We start from the raw sequence: 20,103 nt of genomic DNA, 5'->3' as shown, positions 1-20,103 counted from the left end.
GATCAATGGGATGAGCCCAAATCCTCAGCTGGAAAAGTCTCTCCCTGGTGACAGGACTGCCACAGACTGGATGTAGAAGAAGAGAGAGAAGAGCTCCTGTGATGATGATCTCCAGCTTTGGCTGGAGAGGACAGAGGGTCTGAAGGGCAGGAGGCAAGTGAGGACAGGGAGAGAGAGCTAAAATCTGTGAGAGGCAGGATATAGTCCTGTGAGAAAATAAAAAAAAGCTTTTTCATCACCTAGCTGGAGTAAAAAACAAATTTAGGGTTATTATGAAAGTTAGAAGGGCTGAACTGGGGATTCCAGAAACAGCCACACCTGTGCACCCCCAGGAGGGATCCTGCACTGCACTTCCCCAACAAAATGGTTTAGATTTGATCCAGGAACACCACAAATCATGCAAAAGCACAGCTCAGTGTCTGGTCAGGCTCATCACTGCACAAGCACCCAGTGGGATTCCCTCCCCACCCCAGAAGATGCTCAGTCAGTCCCCCAGCACAGACCAGGAGACACCACAAGAACTGCACCCAGTGAGAAACAACTCCATCCTCAGCACACAGAGAGTTCTTCCTGTGTTCAGCCCTTTATAAGCCTCCTTTCCTCATAAATGAATGATGAGGCCCCTTTAATTGAATTAATTCTGAATGCTGATCCTTGGATGAACTATCAATGGAAAACAGCAGTGCAAGCATGGGGTGTTCATTCTGCACTGCCTGTCACTCCTGCTTGCTGGTGTTTCCAAAAAGAAGGAAGGAAGGAAGGAAGGAAGGAAGGAAGGAAGGAAGGAAGGAAGGAAGGAAGGAAGGAAGGAAGGAAGGAAGGAAGGAAGGAAGGAAGGAAGGAAGGAAGGAAGGAAGGAAGGAAGGAAGGAAGGAAGGAAGGAAGGAAGAAGGAAGGAAGGAAGGAAGGAAGGAGAGAAGGAAAGAAGGAAGGAAGGAAGGAAGGAAGGAAGGAAGGAAGGAAGGAAGGAAGGAAGGAAGGAAGGAAGGAAGGAAGGAAGGAAGGAAGGAAGGAAGGAAGTCCCCAGCACATCTGGAAGATTCTCTGGATGCAAAAAATCCCTTCAGACAACATGTGAAGGTATTTCTTGTGTGAGGTTGGAATAAAACCAGAGGTGTGTGAGACAGAAGATGCTGCTGTTGCCCAAAGAGACATCCAGCTGATGCCTTAAGCAAGGTTACCTGAAACAGAGGCCAGGCAGAGTTAGGAGAATGAAAAGCAGATTAATTTATTAAAGGCCTTAGGTACATTCAGGGCAGACAAAGCCCCCTCATGAGGCTACACCCAAAAATGGATGGCAGGTCACAGCTCTTCACATTTTATAAGTTCTGTCTTATTAGCATTTTGGGCCTTAATTCTCAAATCACACCCTTAGGTGATGATGTCAGCCACCCCAAGCTTGTTCCCCCCAAGTCACTTTATATATTTTGGGGCTCTGAGGCAACGAATTGTCCTTGGATTTCCATTCAGAGGGATTGTTTAGGCTAAAGGTGCTGGGAACAGAGGTTTTAGCATTTTATATGAAGCCTAGAACTACACACCAACCCTACAGCTACACAAAGAATAGAAGCTAGAAATCCTTAAGGCACCACAACCACCCCAAATCCACCCCATCACCCCAGCCAGGTGAGGGAATAGAAACAAAGGTCATGGAATGCTTTGGGTTGGGAGGGATAATGCAGGATCAAGTGTGGCCAAGAGTTTCATCCCGGAGGTTTGAGGCAGGACAAGCTCAGAGCTTCCCTGTCTTGGTCCAATATCTGCAGAAACATTCACCCTGGATAGACCAGCACCTTAACATGGTGTTCAAGCAGCCAGTTCAACCAGCAGCCCCCAAACATTAAGTCAAGGCTTTTCCTGCCTCAACACAAAGGATGTTCCCTGTCTGACATCAACATTCCACCTCGGAGGGCTCAGAGGGGATTGCATGGCAGGAGCCAAGCAGCCAGCAAAGCTGTTCCCACGTCTGCTCCTCCCAGCAGGCAGGTGTGAGAAGCCCAGCCATGCAGGAGAGAGCTGCAGACTGACACAGAAATGTGTCAGGCGCTGCTTTATCTCCTCCAGAGCTGGCACAGTCGGTGGAGAGGAGTTGGAAAGGGGGGGAAAAACAACACCGTGGTGGAGATAACTGAGATGGGAGCAGTGGTGCAGGAAGCAGGATGGAAGCAGGTGAGGAGGATCCATACCCCTCCTCCCACAAACAGTGGGATAAAAACACTTTTTCCCACTGCCACAACCTGCAGACATCCCCAGGGCTCTTCATTCCAACAGCAATTTCAGCAGGACCAGGATTTTACCCATTCAGCTAAAAAAAACCCTCACGACTGCTTCACAGAGCCCAGACACACATCCAGAATGAACTGCTCTGTGGGGAGGTATTGGCACCTCAGCAGCTCAGTCCCTAGCTCTGAGATGGACTCCCTGTCCTGCAAATTCAGCATATCCAACCTGGGATTACCTGGGATTAATTACCTTCCCTCTCCAGCTAATCCTTGGCACAGCCAGCAGCTCATCCTCCTGCACAAACTCCATCCCTGGCAGTGTTGGTCAAAGACTGTTCCTGAATTTCCTGAGCAGGTTGCCCAGAGAAGCTGTGGCTATCCCTGGAAGTGTCCAAGGTCAGGTTGGACAGGGCTTGGAGACACCTGGGATAGTGGGAGCTGTCCCTGCCCATGGCAGGGGATGGAACAAGATGACCTTTAATATCCCTTCCAACCCAAACCATTCTGAGATTCTCTGATAATTTCCTAAAACTAAGCAGCCACTCAGCCCCAGCCCTCTGTGACCCATTAGATTTTCTTCAAACAAGAGTCTAAACAAATAAAACCAAAGCAGCTGCCTCAGTCACAAATTTCAGGGTAAGATTTTGGTGATACTGAGTCTATCCAAAGTTTGTCTTTCATCTCCAGAAACAATCAGAGCTGGGCTTTTAGGGCACAGGGAGCAGATTGATTTTTTCCTCCAGAGCATCCCAAGTGCAGGAAATAAGCTCAGGAAAATCTCAGAAGACAAATAACACCCAAACACAGCAGTAAGGAGGATGAGAACAGGTGAAGCTAAAGGCACTGGTGGAGGTGTAACCAGTGAGTAACTATGTCTTGTAAAAAGGGTCCTGCAGTTACTCTCCACTTACTAGGAGTTTAACTCCCCACATCAAAGACACTTCAATCAATTCCCACAGCCTGATCTTTCATTACACCACTGCCATTAATAGAACCAGAAAATTAGAGGCAAGGCTGTTTTCCCAGTCTTTACACTCTTACTGTGCTCAGTACCACTGCTGCTGGGGAGTGGATTTATTTACTACAACCAGTTTACGATGTGTTTATTCTCATCTGCGCCGTGACCTTTGTGGTTGGGAAATTAGCAGTTATTAGAGGCAGCTAAAATAATACAAGATAAAATAAAATAGCCGCAGCATCATTAAGCTGTAATTATTATTGAAATGTGACCTGAAAGAGATTCCATCTGTGTAAAACCCTCTCTCTTTAGATGCACAGATATAGATAATATTTAAAAATAAACAGGGACAGATCTCTCTCTTCCTCTGTAGGTGTAATTATACAGAGACATCATCTATACACAGCCATCCTGGGTGTAAATTCCACCATGCAGATACAGTAGGCGGTGTGTGCACGAGAAGAAAGTTATAAACTATATTTAAAACATGATCATTACTCAGAGTATTTGACACCTCGAGTATCAAGAGCTACATTTGCAACGAAATCATGTTCTGGTTGCTAATCACTCCAACACCATTTTCCCATGAGCTTCCCCTCTCTCCTCCAAGCAATGGACTCAGCTATCCGAGAAGTCCAAGAAATATTTCCTGCTTGTCAATTAAAGGCAAAGCAGAACTGGCTGTACTCAAAATAATAAACAAAACCAGTGCAAATTCCTCTGAGCAGAGGCTGGGTGCAACATGCTGACTCAGCTTCCCCAGAACACAGAGCAGAACATAAAGCAGCCATCAGAGAAGCACTTAAAACCCAAAATGAAACAAAAAGGCAAAACTAACCCTTGTCCTGCATCACGAAATCAGAGGAGGCAGCAGACAGAGCACATTTCATATTGTCTGCTAATAAATCCCTTCATCAAATTTGGCTGCTCTGTGTGTGTGAGGTGAGCACATGACTCTATCAAATATTCCTGGTGGAAGTACTTATAGAAAAGACATGCTTGATGCTCAGTTTTTGCTGTTCTTTATGGAAAACCCACAGGAGAGGCAATTTTTCAGCATCACCCCAAGGCTGGAGTCACTTCCCATCACGGCAAACAGGGGAGGCTCAGGTTGGACATCAGGAGGAATTTCTTCATGGAAAGGTTGTCAAACACTGGAATGAGGTGCACAAGGAGGTGTTGGAGTCCCCATCCCTGGAGGTGCTCAAGGAACAGCTGGATGTGGCACTCAGTGCTCTGCTTTAGTTGAAAATGTAGTCACAGGCTGGACTTGATGGTCTTGGAGGTCTCTTCCAACCCAAATAACCTTCTGACATATCTCAACCTTCTGAGATAAGGATTCTGTAACACCACCTGTGGCTTTGGGGATGATATTTGCACTCATTAGGCAGCTGCATCCCACAGACATTTTGTCCAAAGCAGCTTTTGGGGTTCCTGATCTCCCCAACCTTGTGCAGACAAATTTAACACCCTCTGCTTGCTTGGGGGAACCTGCTCTCCCCACACCAAGTAGAAAAGTGCCTTTGGATACCACAAAAGTCCTCCCAATGTGCATCAGGGGCACATTTTGGAGAGGACATTGATCTACCTTCTTCCTTGACCTGCTGGGATTTGAAACGAAGCCAAGGAAGAAATCGGGAACTAATCCAGCAGCTCTGGGAATGAAGCAGATCGAGAGTTTTGTTTTTCATTACAAAACCCCAACTGTGCAGAAATAACTGCAAGAGAGGTGACTGGCAATGACCCTCTGGGGACAGCATGAATGAAATCATGGTGACAAGGGGCTCAAAGATGGAGGGAGAATGGGATAAACTGCAAAAAAGGATGAAAAATATCCAATGATACATCAGAGGCTGAGAGCAGAGCAAAGCGTGGCTGTCCATGCTGGCACAGAGACATCCCTGAGACTGAGAACTCTTGGCCTTCAGGAATCAAAAAGCATCAGCACTTGAGTAGAAGGGGAGCAGAGATGTTCCCAGAAAGAGAAAGGTGCTCCTTGTTAGGCAATTCTTCTGCAAAGGTGGTTTTAGGAAGAGCAAAGAGGGAAATTTCACCTCAACCTCACAGATTTTGCATCTCCTGGGAAAATCACTTAAGAAATTAAAATATTCACAGGGCCACGTGCATTTGGTGGCAATGGATGACCACACTGTCCCCTCTACCCTTTTAAGTGTTTCTCTCTTGTAGTGGGAAAACCAGAGAGTCCAGGAGGAGCCTTGGGCAATGGGATGCTGCAGTGGCAGAGGTGTTGAGGAAACACAAAATTGTGTCACGAACTCTGTGGGCTGAGGATGTTTTGTTTGAGGCAAGAAATCTCTTAAGACATTGGAATATCAGGATAGGACACAAAATTTACAGACCTTCTGTGCAGCCAGCCATGGCTGGGGAAACACAACACCAGAGAAGATTCATGAAGAAATCTGGGATTAAGGGAGGTATAAACGTAAAGAAGGTATAAAATGCAGTAACAAGGCACTCTGGAGGCTGTTTGAGCACCAAGCCTGCTTTCCCTGCCTGTGTACACCCCGAGCACAGCTTCCCTCCTAACTTATTCATGATGTTCTGTCAGCCTCGCCAAGTTCACCCCAACACAGCTCATGCAAAAAACAAAAGTTCCGAGTTTACAAAGGACATTTCCCCAGCGAGGGGAGGGAGGGAGGAGGAGCTCACAGCGCTTTTCCAGGGAGTGGTGCAGCTCCAGAAGCTGCAAGGGGCAGGGAGGGAAGGTTGGGAACTCAGGCCAGCATGGAAATTACTCTTCTGGGAAGTCACAGCCTCCCAGTGGGATGCAGAATCAGCTCCAAGGAGGGTTTGAAGCGAAGCCACTGCGGGGAGCTGTTTCCAATTGGGATTCCAAAAACAGGGAATGGGATCCTATAATCGAGCTGCAGCCCTTCCACCTCTGTTACCCCTCCTCACGGGCACACTCAGGCTGGAAAAATAGAAATGTGCTCTCAGCAGCCTCCCTAGCAAAAAAAAATTATTTTTCCATACTACTCTGGCCACTGTCTCCTGGTTTTTGCCAGCATGTGGTTGGAGTTTGCATCTTCTTCTTGCACCACAGAGTTGGTGTTCATGCTGGGAAGGAAAGAGTCAGAGATCCATGCATCCAGGCTTTGCTAATTCCCCACTTTTTTATCCTGTTGTCGACCCTGGGAGATGTCCTCTCATGTCAGCACTGTGAGGAGGAGATATAACAAATGTGATAATGCCAGATGCTGCTGATAATGGAGGGAAAAGAGGCAGGTAGGGCTGATTGCTCCCCCCAGGGAGGAGAAATGAGATAAAACTGCAGCCCAGTAGCTTCCCTGTGAGGATCCTGATCCCATTTAGCTGAGATTCGCTCCTCCTACCATCCAGGAGTGCTCAACACTGCCTTGCAGCACCCCAAAATCATCTGCTGGACCTTCAAGAGGGCAGCACATTGCCCAATCCAAAGAGGCCCTGCACAGAAATCATGCTTATTTTTAATATTATTAACAACAGGTTTGCTCAAGGCAAACACACAAAGTGTAGAGGTATAAAACCACCGTGAAGAATATTCCCTTTAGTCCTTACTAAGGGCATCCTATGGGATATAATTCAGGCCCTTGCTGTGTTTCATTCCCTGCAGGCTCTGCCCTGAGGAGAAGATGAGAAACAGAGCCCAAGGACAGCGATGGGTCAGGGTCAGCATCCCAGCCAGGGCTGAAATCCATTCCTGCTGCACCCTCGGATGCAGGGAAGGGCAGCAGGTGATGGAAACCCAAGCCGAGCTGCAGCTGCCCAGCTGCTATAAATAACACCCCATGGCTCTCAGGGAGAGCCAAGGGAACAAACACAGCATGGCTCTGCAAGCAGGGCAGGAGTGCACTGACACTGACACGGCTCAGGGCACAGCAAGGCCAACCCAAACCTCGTGAAATTCATCCCAGCTCTTGGAAAGGCTGATGAGAATAATAATCCTTGGGGTTTGGGGTTTTTTTTTTTCAGGGAATTTCTGAGAGATGTAGGCTCTACTCAGTCTACCTTGTGAGACTTCACCTGGAGATCTCCATCCAGCTCTGGAGTCCTCAGCATAAGACATGGAGCTGCTGGAGAGAGTCCAGAGGAAGCCATGGAGATGCTCCAAGGGCTGGAGATCCTCTGGAGCCAGGCTGGGAGAGCTGGGAATGTTCCCCTGGAGAAGGGAAGGATGCAGGGAGAGCTCAGAGCTCCTGCCAGGGCCTGAAGGAAGCTTTCAACAAAGAGGAAGAATAACTTTTTACACAAGTGGGTGGGGAAACCCTGGCACAGATTGTCCAGAGAAGCTGTGGCTGCCCCTGGATCCATGGAAGTGTCCAAGGCCAGGCTAGACAGGGCTTGGAGCAAACTGGGGTAGCAACCTCTCCCTGCCCATGGCAAGGTGGAACTGGATGATCTTTAAGGTCTCTTCCAACCCAAACCATTCTGTGTTTCTATGCTCTTAACATGGCTCTATAAATTATTTAACTCCTTTGCATCCCCAGCCAAGGGAATGGACATGTTATTTCGTGGCAAATTCCTGAGAAATCCAAGGAGAAAGGTACCCTGAAACAGGCAGTGTGTGGGCCAGGCCACCCTCACATCCACCTGCTCACAGCAGCCATGGAAAACTCTGACCAAGCTACAAATCAGGGAAGGAAGAGTGTGAATTTTACAGCTTCAAACTTCCCCTGTGCCTCCTGCCCAGCCTATCCCAACATGCCAGCGAGGTTCAGCATTGCTCCCGTTGGAAATAAGTCTCCCCACGTAATTTAAAAATACCCCACGCTCATGCCAACAATAACTTTCTGCCATGCCACGCTGGCTGTGTATTTATAGCCATGATTTCTTCATGCCACACATCCCTGTATTGCCCCCACCAGGATATCCAATCCCATAAAAAGGGATTTTGTTATTTTAACCCCATTTCTGCCCAGCAGTGAGTTCCAGCCCCACGAGCACACATCCACATCAGCACAGGAGTTCTCCCTCCTCACCAGCGATGACAAGGCAAAGTCTCCCGAGGGTAAACACAAAGCTACAACCACTTCCATTTGAGGCATAATTGAAAATCAATAGGATTGGTGGTTGGAATGCTCTGTGCTTAAAGCAGGGGTCTGGGAGCCAGGAGCAGGAGCAATTTCTTCTCCCAGCCATGATCATAAAGAGATATTTTTATTTTTTTTTAAGTTGTCCCAGCTTGTGATCCAGCACCAATAAAATGGAGATAATTCAGAGTTGGGTTGGAATTCATGAGAGCTTCAAAAGTGCTGAGGCAGAGAGGTGCTGGGACACACTCACTGAGAACGAGTTATTTTTAAATATATTGAAGTGAGAGGCAGCGAGGGATGCCGAGCCTTCCCCTTTTCATTTTTTTAGAGCCATCAAAGAAAACTCTGCATCAGCAATCCCTGCTCCACCTGACTGATGCCAAGGAGCAGCAGTGCCAGGACACCCTGGCTGAGATCAGCATCCCAGTGCTGCCTGAGGTGGAATCATGGATAAAATATCCTCCTTTGGAAGGGAACCACAAGGATCATCCAGTCCAGTTCCTGCCCACAAAAAGGACCACATGAAAAATCCCACCCTGTGCCTGAGAGCATTGCCCAAATGTTCCTGGAGCTCTGGCAGCCTTGGGGCTGTGACCATCCCATGAGGAGCCTGTTCAGTGCCCCAAACATCCTCTGGGGGAAGAATATTTTCTTAATATCCATCCCAACCCTCTCCTGTCACCCATCCTTGCTATCAAAATAATGGACTTTGTTCCATTCCCTGACCTCTGCCCTCTGAACCCCAGGAACAGCACTTCCTCTTTATGGATATTGCCAGCAGGTTCTGGAAAGAAGGGATTCATTTCACTAACAGGGTGAAAGACCACGGTGAAGGTGAAAGGGGAAGAAGGTGTAATTACTGATTTACCCTAAATCAGGACCTGTGACAAGAGGAGAGGATAAAGGTGCCACCAGCTACATCATCTTTAAGTCAATCAATCAATCAATCAATCAAAAATCAGTCTATTTCCATCCCATCTCTCTCTTTTCCTCCTCAGCTGCAGAGAATTCAGCTCATCATTCAGAGATGGTGATATGCTGCTCCACATCACCCGCCAAGAAGAACAGGTTTTTAACCAAACCAAGCTGCAGTGTGAGCAGAGTTATCCCAGATTAGGAGGATTTGCTGCAACACAACACGTTGTCCCTCTGCCACGGGAACTGCTGCCCTGATAAAAGCCCTTTAATAAAACAGCAGGCAGAACATCTTATTTCTTTATTACAGTCCAAGCAGCACAACTCGTGTGGCACTCCAGCTTCGTGCCGTGCTGCCTGAGCTGCTTCACATCTGTCCTGCAGCTCCAAAGCAGCTGCCCAGCTCCTTCCCAGGTCCAAACTTCTGCCAGCCTGGATCAGGAACACAAACCTTGTGCTGCTCCAGCCTCGGTGGAAATCCTCCTTTTCCCCAGCACGGCTCGGAGGTGTCATTAAGAATCCAATCAATGTGACGTCATGGGTGTAATTGAATTATGTGTATGCTCAGCAGAGCTTTTTCCACTTGGTATCCCCATTGGCTAGTGTTGAATTATGATGGATCATACACAGGGATGTATGAAACATGCATGAATAACCCAAGCATGCATTTTTAATGAAACAATCCTGATAACTTCCCCCTCCTAACAAAATCAAAATGAATTAAACACAAGTAGCTGTCAGTGGCATTAAAGAAAAAAAAAGGGGGAAAAAAACCCTCATCATTTAAATGGCAACACGAAATGTTCCCTGAATTGCAGGGTGACTGGGACCGTTTGTTGTAATGATACCAATTAACATATCTATCCATTTAAAGTTTCCAGTGCAAGAAGAAAGAGCAGCTTGGGTGATATTCAGGGTAGGGAAGAAAGGTGAGGATAATGGATCGCTGGGAGTGAATAGGGCTGAGATGAATGGGGTAATTCAGATGAATTGTCTGACAATGGCTGGATAATCCCCCAGAAGAGCATGTCCCCAGATATAGGACAGAGCTTGCAGGCTTGTGACATTCATTAAAATAAAATCAGGGCAAAACCTGCAAATCCAGCAGTCAGAAATGATCCAAGTCAGGCAGAGGCCACTGGACTCCAGGGGTCTAACTTGAGACACCACAATGGCCAAGTTAATGGGAACATCCCAGAGGCTTTTCTTTGGGGATCAGGTGATCAAAGGATTTCTTGAGGTCACTTCCACACCTGTATCCTCTGATTTAGCTGATTGTGATCAAAGGAGAAGGAATCACTTGCAGGAAAACTCTGGCATCTTGGATTTGTGTTCTGAATTATGGCTGAGCTCTTCCAGCTCCAGTCAAGAGTCATCTTCTCCACCCCTGGAAGTGTCCAAGGCCAGGCTGGATGAGGCTTGGAGCAACCTGGGATGGTGGAAGATGTCTCTGGCCACAGCAGGGGATTGGAACTGATTGATGATTTGGATTGGATGATTTTAACATCCCTTCCAACCCAAACCACTCCATGATTCCATGATAAGGAGGCAACATGGCCCCAAGTCTGTGTATCTCCATCCAGATAATCTTATTTTACCTTCTACCACATCAATTTATCAATATCGATTGATATTGCACTTTGCACATAATATATATGTTATTATATATTATAATATTATATATTATGCACATAATATATAATATTGCATGTGGCACATAAGCACTCTGCCCAGAGTTACAGCTCCAAATACCTGGGCTAACACCATTCTGGTTTCTAAATCCCTGGGAAAAATGGGCAGCAGTTCTAAAAAAACAAACAAAAAAATTCCAATTTTTTAAGGTAAGTCCTTGGAGACTTCTAGACTTCTAAAGATTTTGAATCATAAAGAAGAAAAATTTGTTCACACTCTGCGGAGCAGGAGTTTCTGTGTGTTCAGTGAAAAGCAGACATTTCTGTCTCGTTGCAGATTTTGGATAAAGCTCAGTGTCACAGCCCTTGTTCCTAATTGCAGACAGGCTGGCCGCGGTGGCAGAGGATGGAGCCACCAGAGATCCCAGGATATGGCTCATAACAAGCTCATTAGCTCCAACATCAGAAACCCTGCTCCCCAAAAACTGACCCAGGGCTCTCTCAGGGTTTGTGCTGGAGCAGCAAATCTCTCAGAACCTGCGGAGTGGAAGTCAATACACTTCATAACAGGTGAGTGAAGGGCTGTTCTTTGCAATTAATAATGAGTGAAATAAATAAATGACTGATTGTTTGTCTCCTCTGAGTGTGTGGCTGCCATGCTTTACTTGCCTTTTTACAAAAATTCAGAACATCAAGCACTATCAGTACATTTTGAAGATGTTGGGACTGAGGGTAAAACACAATTCAGGGTGGAAATGGGGTCAGGGAAAAACCCCTCTTTTCCCAAGTGCAGCAGAATAACTCATTAAGGACAACTTCTGTGATTAAGGGAATAATTTTGCTGTCAGCCTAAGGACCTTGAGGTTTATTCCTGTCGTGTAGCTCATGCAAGTCCAGACTTTTCCTGTGATTTCCCCCCTGGAGTGACCCCTCCAGAACACCAGGAAGGGAATTTCATTACTCCCCCTTAAGGATTTGAGTTATTTACACAGAAATAGGTAGATGTCTCCAAGGGGTGGCATAAATGATTATTGTAACTCCTCTGACTGTACACACAAGGACATCCTGGCCAGGAGGTGATGTGAACCACTCTCAGAATTAAATATCTACCTCTTTTCCAGGTAAATCCACTTGAGCTCAGAGCCTGAATAGTTTTGCTCTCTCTGCAGCTCTGAGACAGTCCCACTTCCACACCTGTCAGCAGAGCTGGGAGGATAAATACATTTATTGATTTGATCTGCTGGGCAGCCAAATCCTACAGCTGGAGAATTTGAGTGGAACATTTAGCAGCATCCCCAACACCCAGCAGAGACAACCACAGCTTGGTTGGAGCATCAAAACTCCACTGCCCTTCAAAAAAATAGCAGAGATTTTTTTGGGAGACTGGTATTCATCGGGAGAGGAGGATGGGGAGAAGACACCTTGGTTCCTAAGGATCCACACATCCTAAAAATGTCAGAATTTCTGATGCAGCAAGAGCTCAGTGTCCAAAGTCACATCCCAGTTTTCCTGACCACAACCCACAGGATTTTGTGAAAGTGGAAGCACCATCCCTTGAAGGGATAGTTTGTGACCAGAGCTGGGAACTGCTCTTCATACACAAATCATCTCTTAAAAGAGCATTACACTGAAAAATTCCAAGTTAACTGAGGTGGGTTTTTCCCTTTCCCTTTTTTCTTTCCACCAATTTCTCTGTCGTATGTAAATGTTAAACCATGGCATAATTTAGAGACAGGGTTTCTTTCATTTTAAAGAGAGTCAATTCATCTTTTGTGAAGGAAAATCTGAAAGAAAAGATGCTTCAGCTCTGTTAAGTTTCAAAAATAAATTCCCTTCACAAAAAGCTGCTCACAGACTGCACATCACTGGGAGATATTTAAATGCAGACAGCAGGTTTTTAACTGTTCCAGGGAAACCCTCCTGTTGAGCAGAACGAGGGCCACGGGGTTAAAACACAGCCATCATAACCTTTATTGCTTCATTTTTGTGAAGCCATTAACCACAGGAGGACCCCAGATGTGCCACAGCTCCGACAGCTGGAGAGAAATCCAATCCCCCACATCAGAACCTAATTTATGATCAACCTGTTGGGAGGGGGAAGGGAAATCAGGGATTTCAGGGAGTTCAGGAAAGCCCTGTGTTGACAGAGCTCAGCCCAAGCCCTTGCACAAACACACGGGGAAGGAGCCCCAACCAGCAGGGAATTCATCAGGGAATTCACCATCAGGGAATTTTTGCACGCGGAAATTTTGGCATCTGAAAGCAGCTGAACCCCAACACCATCCAGCTTTGAATTCTGGGTTCAGCTACCTGGGAAGCATGGAGATGAAATCAAAAAGTGGCTGTGCTCAGGGCAGGACAGCTCATGGCAAGTGACAATCAGTGCCCTGAACAACCCAGGGAAGAGCAGAGGAGGAGGGATGGAGAGAGGGAAGGGATTTGCCTGAGCTGTGCTGCAATCAGCAACAGAACCAGGCACAGATCAAGGTGCACAGATCAAGGTGATCCTGCTCTGCCATGATGTCACATCCAGTTTTTCTGACCACCCCTCCTGATCTCCACATCACTCCCAACCCAAGCTGGCCTTTCCTGAAAATCCACAGCTGCTCTGCTCCATTCAGCTCATTCTACAGAATTTGCTCCTCACCACTCTTTCTCCTTTCAGGGTCTGCCTTCTCCAGTTCCTTTTGCCCTCTTAATTGTGATTTCCTGGGTGTCAGGGCCTCCTGCAACAGGAACCACACACCTGGGTACTGCTGAAATTATCTTGATTTCATCTTTGCATGCCTAAATTCTTCCTCCCTCCTTTAATTCACCCCATCCTGCTAAAATTGAGTCTCCAAATTACGTTGGGCATTCCAAAATATCCCCGAGTGTGCCACATCACCCAAAGCACCCTGTAGTGCTGGTGCAGCAAAACCCAGCCGGCTGTGACTGTCAGAATTGTGATCCCAAGGAGATCTCAGCCTCCTCAGCCCCTCCTAACTCCCTGAATTCGCTGGCAGAGCCCCTGGTCACTGCAGATGCCATAAATTCTGCAGGCTTTCTTTCCCTTTTGAGCGAGGCTAAAGGTTTTTCCCTCAGTTTTTCGCAGTTTAGGGAGAGTTTGTAACCACATTGGAAAGAATCCATGGATTAGGGGGTGCTGATGCTTTTCCAGCCCCTTTTTTCCCCTAAACCACCTGGGCTGATGTTGCAGCCCAATGTTCTCACTCTCAAGCCACCTCCTCTATATTCTTTGCCAACTTCAGGTGCCTGAATAGTTTACCTGGCCCAGGTGAGAACCTCTGACCTTCACAGAAGAGGTTGGATAAATCACTTGCAGTAGAATGAAGAAAATACCAAGGACCAAAAGAAATGGCCCCATCTGAGTGTGTTAATCAAATTTCCAGCAGGAAAATCATGCATAAAATGACAACTCATGCACTGAGCTGTTCTATTATCATCATGCTGGAGCAACTCACGACCACTAATTGTTGGTGAGACCTCTGACAAAGCAGAGAAACCATTGCTGTCACTCCGAAAACAGAGAAATAAGGGATGCTCACACCTGAACAAGTTGCCCTCAGTTCCCCTTAGCTCTAATGGAGAGGGAAAAAAAATTTTGGATATAATTCGCCTGCCCTGGTTTAGGGCAGCTTCATTCTCTTGCAGGATGAGATGAGTTGTGTCCTAAAAGATCTGATTTATCTCTCTGGAGTGGGAAGGAAGTTGACAAAACCTCATGGGGATGGAGATATTTAATGAGATGAATCCCTACTCTCCAAGAGGTGAGTCCATAACAGTCAGAAGCAAAGCAGGAACTGAATTCAGGTTGCTCCATAAAATTCTTATATTTTAGTCTGATCAAACTGTAAATGGACATCAAAGGTGAACAAAGCCAAAGGGTCACCCCATGAGTCACAAAATTGTGGTGGCTAGAAGGAAGCTACTTATAGGTGAGGAACAAGGGAGATGGAGGAGGGAAAACTGAAATATCCTAAAAAGCAAGTTAAAAGGACATTCAGGCAAGGTGATTAGTGGAAGGAAGGGGACAGATGACAAGGCAGATGTGGTCACACTGTTCATAAAATGTTGCAGAGGTGAGGAAGATCCAGAAGAGCCCACACTGACCATCCCAGTGAATATATATGGCAAAAACCTTGCCAAGACACCATCCCCAGTCCAGAAACTGTAAAGGAGGAACTCAGTCCTTTCCCAAACATCATCTTCCCATCCCCTCTTCATTTTAATAACTGCAGGATAAATAGGGAGAGCAGACAGACAAGTCTGAGATCACCCAGGGAACACAACTGGGAGCAGATCCCATCGTAGCCTGAAACCCTGAGAGTGAACTTTCTGGGAGTTGGACTCCCATTCCAAATTTTGCAGCTTGTTTTTATGGAAAAAATAAAAATACAGAGGTAGATTTGAGAACCAGGTGGCAAGGCTGACCTGTGCATCTGGGAGGGAGAAACTGCAAGGTGGCCACCTTTCCACCAGGAGAGGGAAACCCAAACCCCCCCACAAAAAAAAAAAAAAAAGAAGCAAGAGATCAGCTCTCTGCGAGCAATCAAAGTGCAGTTAATGAAATCACCTGCCAGAGAATTGACAAAACATAGAAAATAAGTCACTTCAGAGTCTGCCAGAGCATCCCTGGCATGGACAAGGGGCCTGGGGTATATTTAGTGCCAGTGAGATCATCTTTCCTAGCAGCCAGGAGAAGGGCAGCACTTCCACAGCAGTGTCAGTGGGGGCTTGGAGAGAAAAGAGATTTCCTTAACAGGGAAGGAAGCAGCAGAGAGGCTACAGCACAGGGCAGGAGCTGCAAAATGAGCACCCAGACGGGATCAAACCCCACAGAATATCCATATTGGTCTATTAAACAGCAGCAGAATCAACATCATGAGTTTGGGGTTATTCAGATCCTGTTGTCACATCCCAGCCTGGACTGCTCAGAGCCTTTGAGGAAGGGTAGAGCTCAGATCCCACTTGCCAGGTACTCTGGTTCAAGCTAAAGATTAATATTTTTTTAACAGAAGGCCACAAAACGCCTTGGTGAACAGTCCTGCACCTGCACTTCCACCCCCTGTGCTGACAGTTTGTTAAAGCACAGCGTTGGAATATTAATTACAACAGATCTTTCAATCTCCTGCCCTCCCTCTCTGCTTTACAGCACTGCCAGTCCCTGAAGAAGAACCAGATTCCTCTAAAAACTGAGAGGTTGGCTTTAAAAAATCATGAATTAGCAATCAATGCTCAGCTTCAGCTTCTATTATAGTTGCTATCAGCGTCAGGATGGATTTGGGACTGTCAGTATTTATGTGTTACGTTTACCTGCATCCCCTCCCCTCAAATGAGGATATCCCAGTCTTGTGCCCCAAAGCCAAAGCCACGTTTTACATCTCTAAATGAACAGATGTAATACACCAGGGTAGTCCTGCACTGCTCACTATCCTAAAATATATTCTTTTCCTGCTATATTATGGTAATTTATTTCACTACCGGTGCTCCCAGGTGAGTTCAATCCTCCAGCTTCCAAGCAGACAAAAATGCTAACCTGGCAGAAGAAGTTGAACAAAGAGACTAAAGGCAGAAATCTCCTAAGATCTCCCACCTCTCCACATATTGCAGGCTAAGACAGACGTGTGAGGAAAACAGAGACATACAAATTTGGAAACGTTTTCTTTTTTTTTTTCCTATCTCTCCGTGAATAGAAAATGAGCTAAAAATTCAGAATTTAGGTGGGATTTGGGGAATTAATTTACATCATCGCAGGGGGAGAAGGGGCTTGAAAGCATCAAAAGATTTTGACTTTTCCATCTCGCGGTAGAAATATCTGTAAGAAGAGAACTAATTAAACAAAAGGAAAAAAATAAAGGAGGGGAAAGGGAGGGGAGGAGGTCAAATAACCATAAGTGGTTGTTTCGTAGACCATACAACTTTCACAGCTTGTTTGTTGTATTGAAAAAGAGAGGAGGGAGAAGCAATCAGTTTTGATTTGGCACGGAGCTGAGTTGGGGTTGGGTTGAATTATTTCTTTTATTTGTAAAATTTTCCTCCGTTCTGTAAGAAAACAACAAAATGAATTTGTAAGAGACACTCCAACCTAACAGGATGCCGAGGTCCCATCTCTTCCCAGCACACAGGTGCTGTGTGAAGGGCAGGAGAAACGTCCTTATCACTCAGGTTCTCTCCATCCTCAATATCTTCCCTTAGACCCCAAGGAGATAAATCAGTGAAATCCGAGAGAAACCCACAGAAATTTGTAAGCAGTGAGGAAAAGATCAAAGTGCCTGCGGTGTGTGAAACCACATCCACCCCAGCAGATCTCACAAGCCATAAAATCCCCCTAAAAACCCAGCCCAGATCAACCACATGACAAACGAGGCAAATATGGGGAGATTTGCACAGTGCCAGTCGTGGTGTTTAATTAGATTTCATCAGAAGGGGTCCTGAAAAATTCATATGATGAAGTCTCCGCCAGTCTCAGCGATAACCTTTTTCCCTGACACCACTGGAATTTATTGCCAGCTTCAGTTTAAAAAAAAATAAAAAATTACAAGGAGTCAAAAGGATGACTCCAGAGCTGATCCATGAGGATCTCAGCAGGGTGGGATAGCAGCAGAGCTGGCAGGAGAAGCAGTGGTTTGCATTGCCAGCATGCTACAGACACAAATGTGCTGAAGTTCTTTGCCAACGCACCACATCAGCTGGAAAAAACCCTCAGAAAAACTTCTCAAAGCCACCAAAAACCCCTCAGGAGCTGCTGTTTTGTTATCCAGAGCGACCCAGACCTGTGAATCACCAGCAGAACATGTTCAGCACGAGGGAGTGTAACCAGAGCTGAAACCCACAGAGGGTTTGCTCCAAACTTTCCAGACTTTGCTTCTCTTGGCACCTCCAGGGTCCCAAACCATCTCTCTTTAAAGCCTTGGAGTGTTTCCCTGGATTTCAGCACACTTTTCCAGGCTCAGCCACCATGGGGATCCCAGTTTGGTGCCTACTGGATACACAAGGAAAACTCCTAGGATGGTAGATGTTCCATGGGATTGAGGGATATCTCCATTAACACAGTCCTGCTGTCTCTAGTCAAATATGGACACCAACCCAGCTGGAAAATCTGGTTTTTTGGGGGGTTTGCATTGAAATATCACTCCAATTCTTTATAATTCGATGCCTCTTTTGGTTTAGAGAATGAAGGACCATCCTTGGTGTCAGTGTGACGTTGGGCAGGATGAAGAAATCCAAGCAATGAGAGTCAAGATCATGAAAAAAACATCATTGGCATCAAGCTAGCTTTGACACCACCAGGTTACAGCCAAGTCTGTAGGTTAACTGCTGCTGTCACAGTCGGGAAGATGCTTTTTGGTCACCCTGGGCACAGCAAGGGGGACTTGGCAAATCTCATCTTTGATTTATTGCCCTGGTTTGGTCTTCAGTTCATATTTCTACACCCCTCACCCAGCAATCAAAGCTTTTCTAACTCCAAAACGGGCCAGGAACCTGCAGCTCTTCCATATGGTTCCCTTTAGGAGAGGTGAGAGGCCACTGAAAGGGTTTTGGGGGGTTAAGGAAAAAAAATCCCAAACCAAAACAAAAAGATAAGTGTCAGAACAAGCAGGAACAGATCCCCAAATCCCACACGGCAAAACACATCTTCCCTCCCGCAGACACCAGATGGGCTGTGGCTACAAAAACCAGCACAACTCCTCACACACGAGTCCAAAAACCAGAAATCCATCAAAGCTTGAGAGCTCTCCAGCCAGGCTGCCACTGTGGAATGGGAGATGATGAAGCCAAAAAGTCCTTTTAAACCAAAATGAAAGAAGCACAGTGCCAGTCGTGGAAAAGGGAAAAAGCTCAAGTTGGAAAGGAGCAATGGGAGTTTTATTTCTGCTTTTATTTCTCAAGCCCCACCAGCAGCATTCCCAACTCCTGGATATGTTGGTAGCACTGAAATTCCCTCACAGAGGTTCACAACCTCTGCACTGACCAGAGGAGCTGCCACCCCTCAGGACATTGGGTGTTTGCAGGGAAGACAGAGAGACCTTCAAAGCATCTCCAGCTAAAAATTACTTATCCTAACAAAGGCTTCACATTCCTTTTTGCCTTTTAATTAAAACCTGGCTCGTAAATCAAACCTCTGGTTCCTACACTTCGTTGGCATTTGAGGGAAAAAGCTCTTTTTCCAAAATTCCCTCCTGCAAGCTGCGGTCCTTTCTCCAGCTCCAGTAACAACTAATTACACCACTTTTGTTTGCTATGAACTCACCCTGCCTTTGCCAGGCCAGGAATTGGACTCTGATCACTGCCACAAATGCCTAATTATGGGTCACAAACCAAACAAAGCCAAACATCAGCAGTGGGGAGGAGAAAATTACTGTTAAATAAGCATTCCCCTCTATTTCCTCAGGGGTGTCCCACAGCTGGTTCCAAATTAGAGGGTTCCTAGAGGTGGGCTGGGGAAACTGCTCGAGGCAAATTGTTTTCACAGAGCAATAGGCAGAGAACAAAGCCTGTAAGGCATGTGTTTATTTAAGAGATTTTTTGCATTGACACACATTTGGACAAAATACATTTCAAAATTATGCATCCGTGGCTATTCTGTCTGCAGCCCCTCCAACCTTATTCTGCACAGCAGTGAATTCCAGCAGCTGGGAGATGAGCTGAAGGTGTCAGGCAAACTCCTGTAGAAACAGCCCAGCTAAGACTCTGAGTCAACTTAAAGAGGGAACAGCAGGGACAAGAAACTTTTGTTTTGTGTGAAACATCCCCCATGGGCACAGTGGGATCTGATAAGGAGCTTCAGAGAATCACAGAATATGCTGAGGTGGAAGGAACCCACAAGGATCATCAGTCCAGCTCCTGGCCCTGCACAGACACCCCAAAAATCCCATGTTGTGCATCCCTGGGAGCATTGTCCAAATGCTCCTGGAGCTCTGGGGGTTTTGGGAATGTGCCCATTCCCTGGGGAGCTGTTCAGTGCCCCAGCACACCCTGGGAGAAGAACCTTTCCCTGATACCCAGCCTCAGCCTCCCCTGACACAGCTCCAGCCATTCCCTCAGGTCCTGTCCCTGGTCACAGAGAGAAGAGATCCTTGTCTGCCCCTCAGGAGGAAGCTGCAGACTCTGGCAGCTCAGATTCTCCCAGGCTGAACAAACCAAATTACCTCAGCCACTCCTCATATGGCTCTTCCCCATCTTCATTGTCCTCCTTCAGACACTCTAATAGCTTCATATTCATCTTTTTTCAGCTGTGGTGCCCAAAATTGCACACAGGACTCAGGGTGGGAGCAGAGCAGGACAATCCTCTCCTCAACCACCCAGCAAGGCTGTGCCTGATGCCCCCCAGGACACAGTTG

The 20,103-nt window shown here is 46.5% G+C and overlaps 1 protein-coding gene across 2 annotated transcripts in view; it reads right to left on the bottom strand.

Annotated features, from left to right (window-relative positions):
• PLXNA4 (plexin A4) overlaps positions 1–20,103 on the bottom strand; it is a 415,027-nt gene that overhangs the window by 341,187 nt on the left and 53,737 nt on the right. The gene's annotated exons all lie outside the window — the stretch shown is intronic.

Source organism: Lichenostomus cassidix, chromosome 1Aa (assembly GCF_008360975.1).
Source record: "Lichenostomus cassidix isolate B80296 chromosome 1Aa, HeHo_3.0, whole genome shotgun sequence".
NCBI lineage: Eukaryota > Metazoa > Chordata > Aves > Passeriformes > Meliphagidae > Lichenostomus > Lichenostomus cassidix.
The sequence above is the reverse complement of the archived record's forward strand: the minus strand, read 5'-3'. Positions and strand labels throughout refer to the sequence as shown.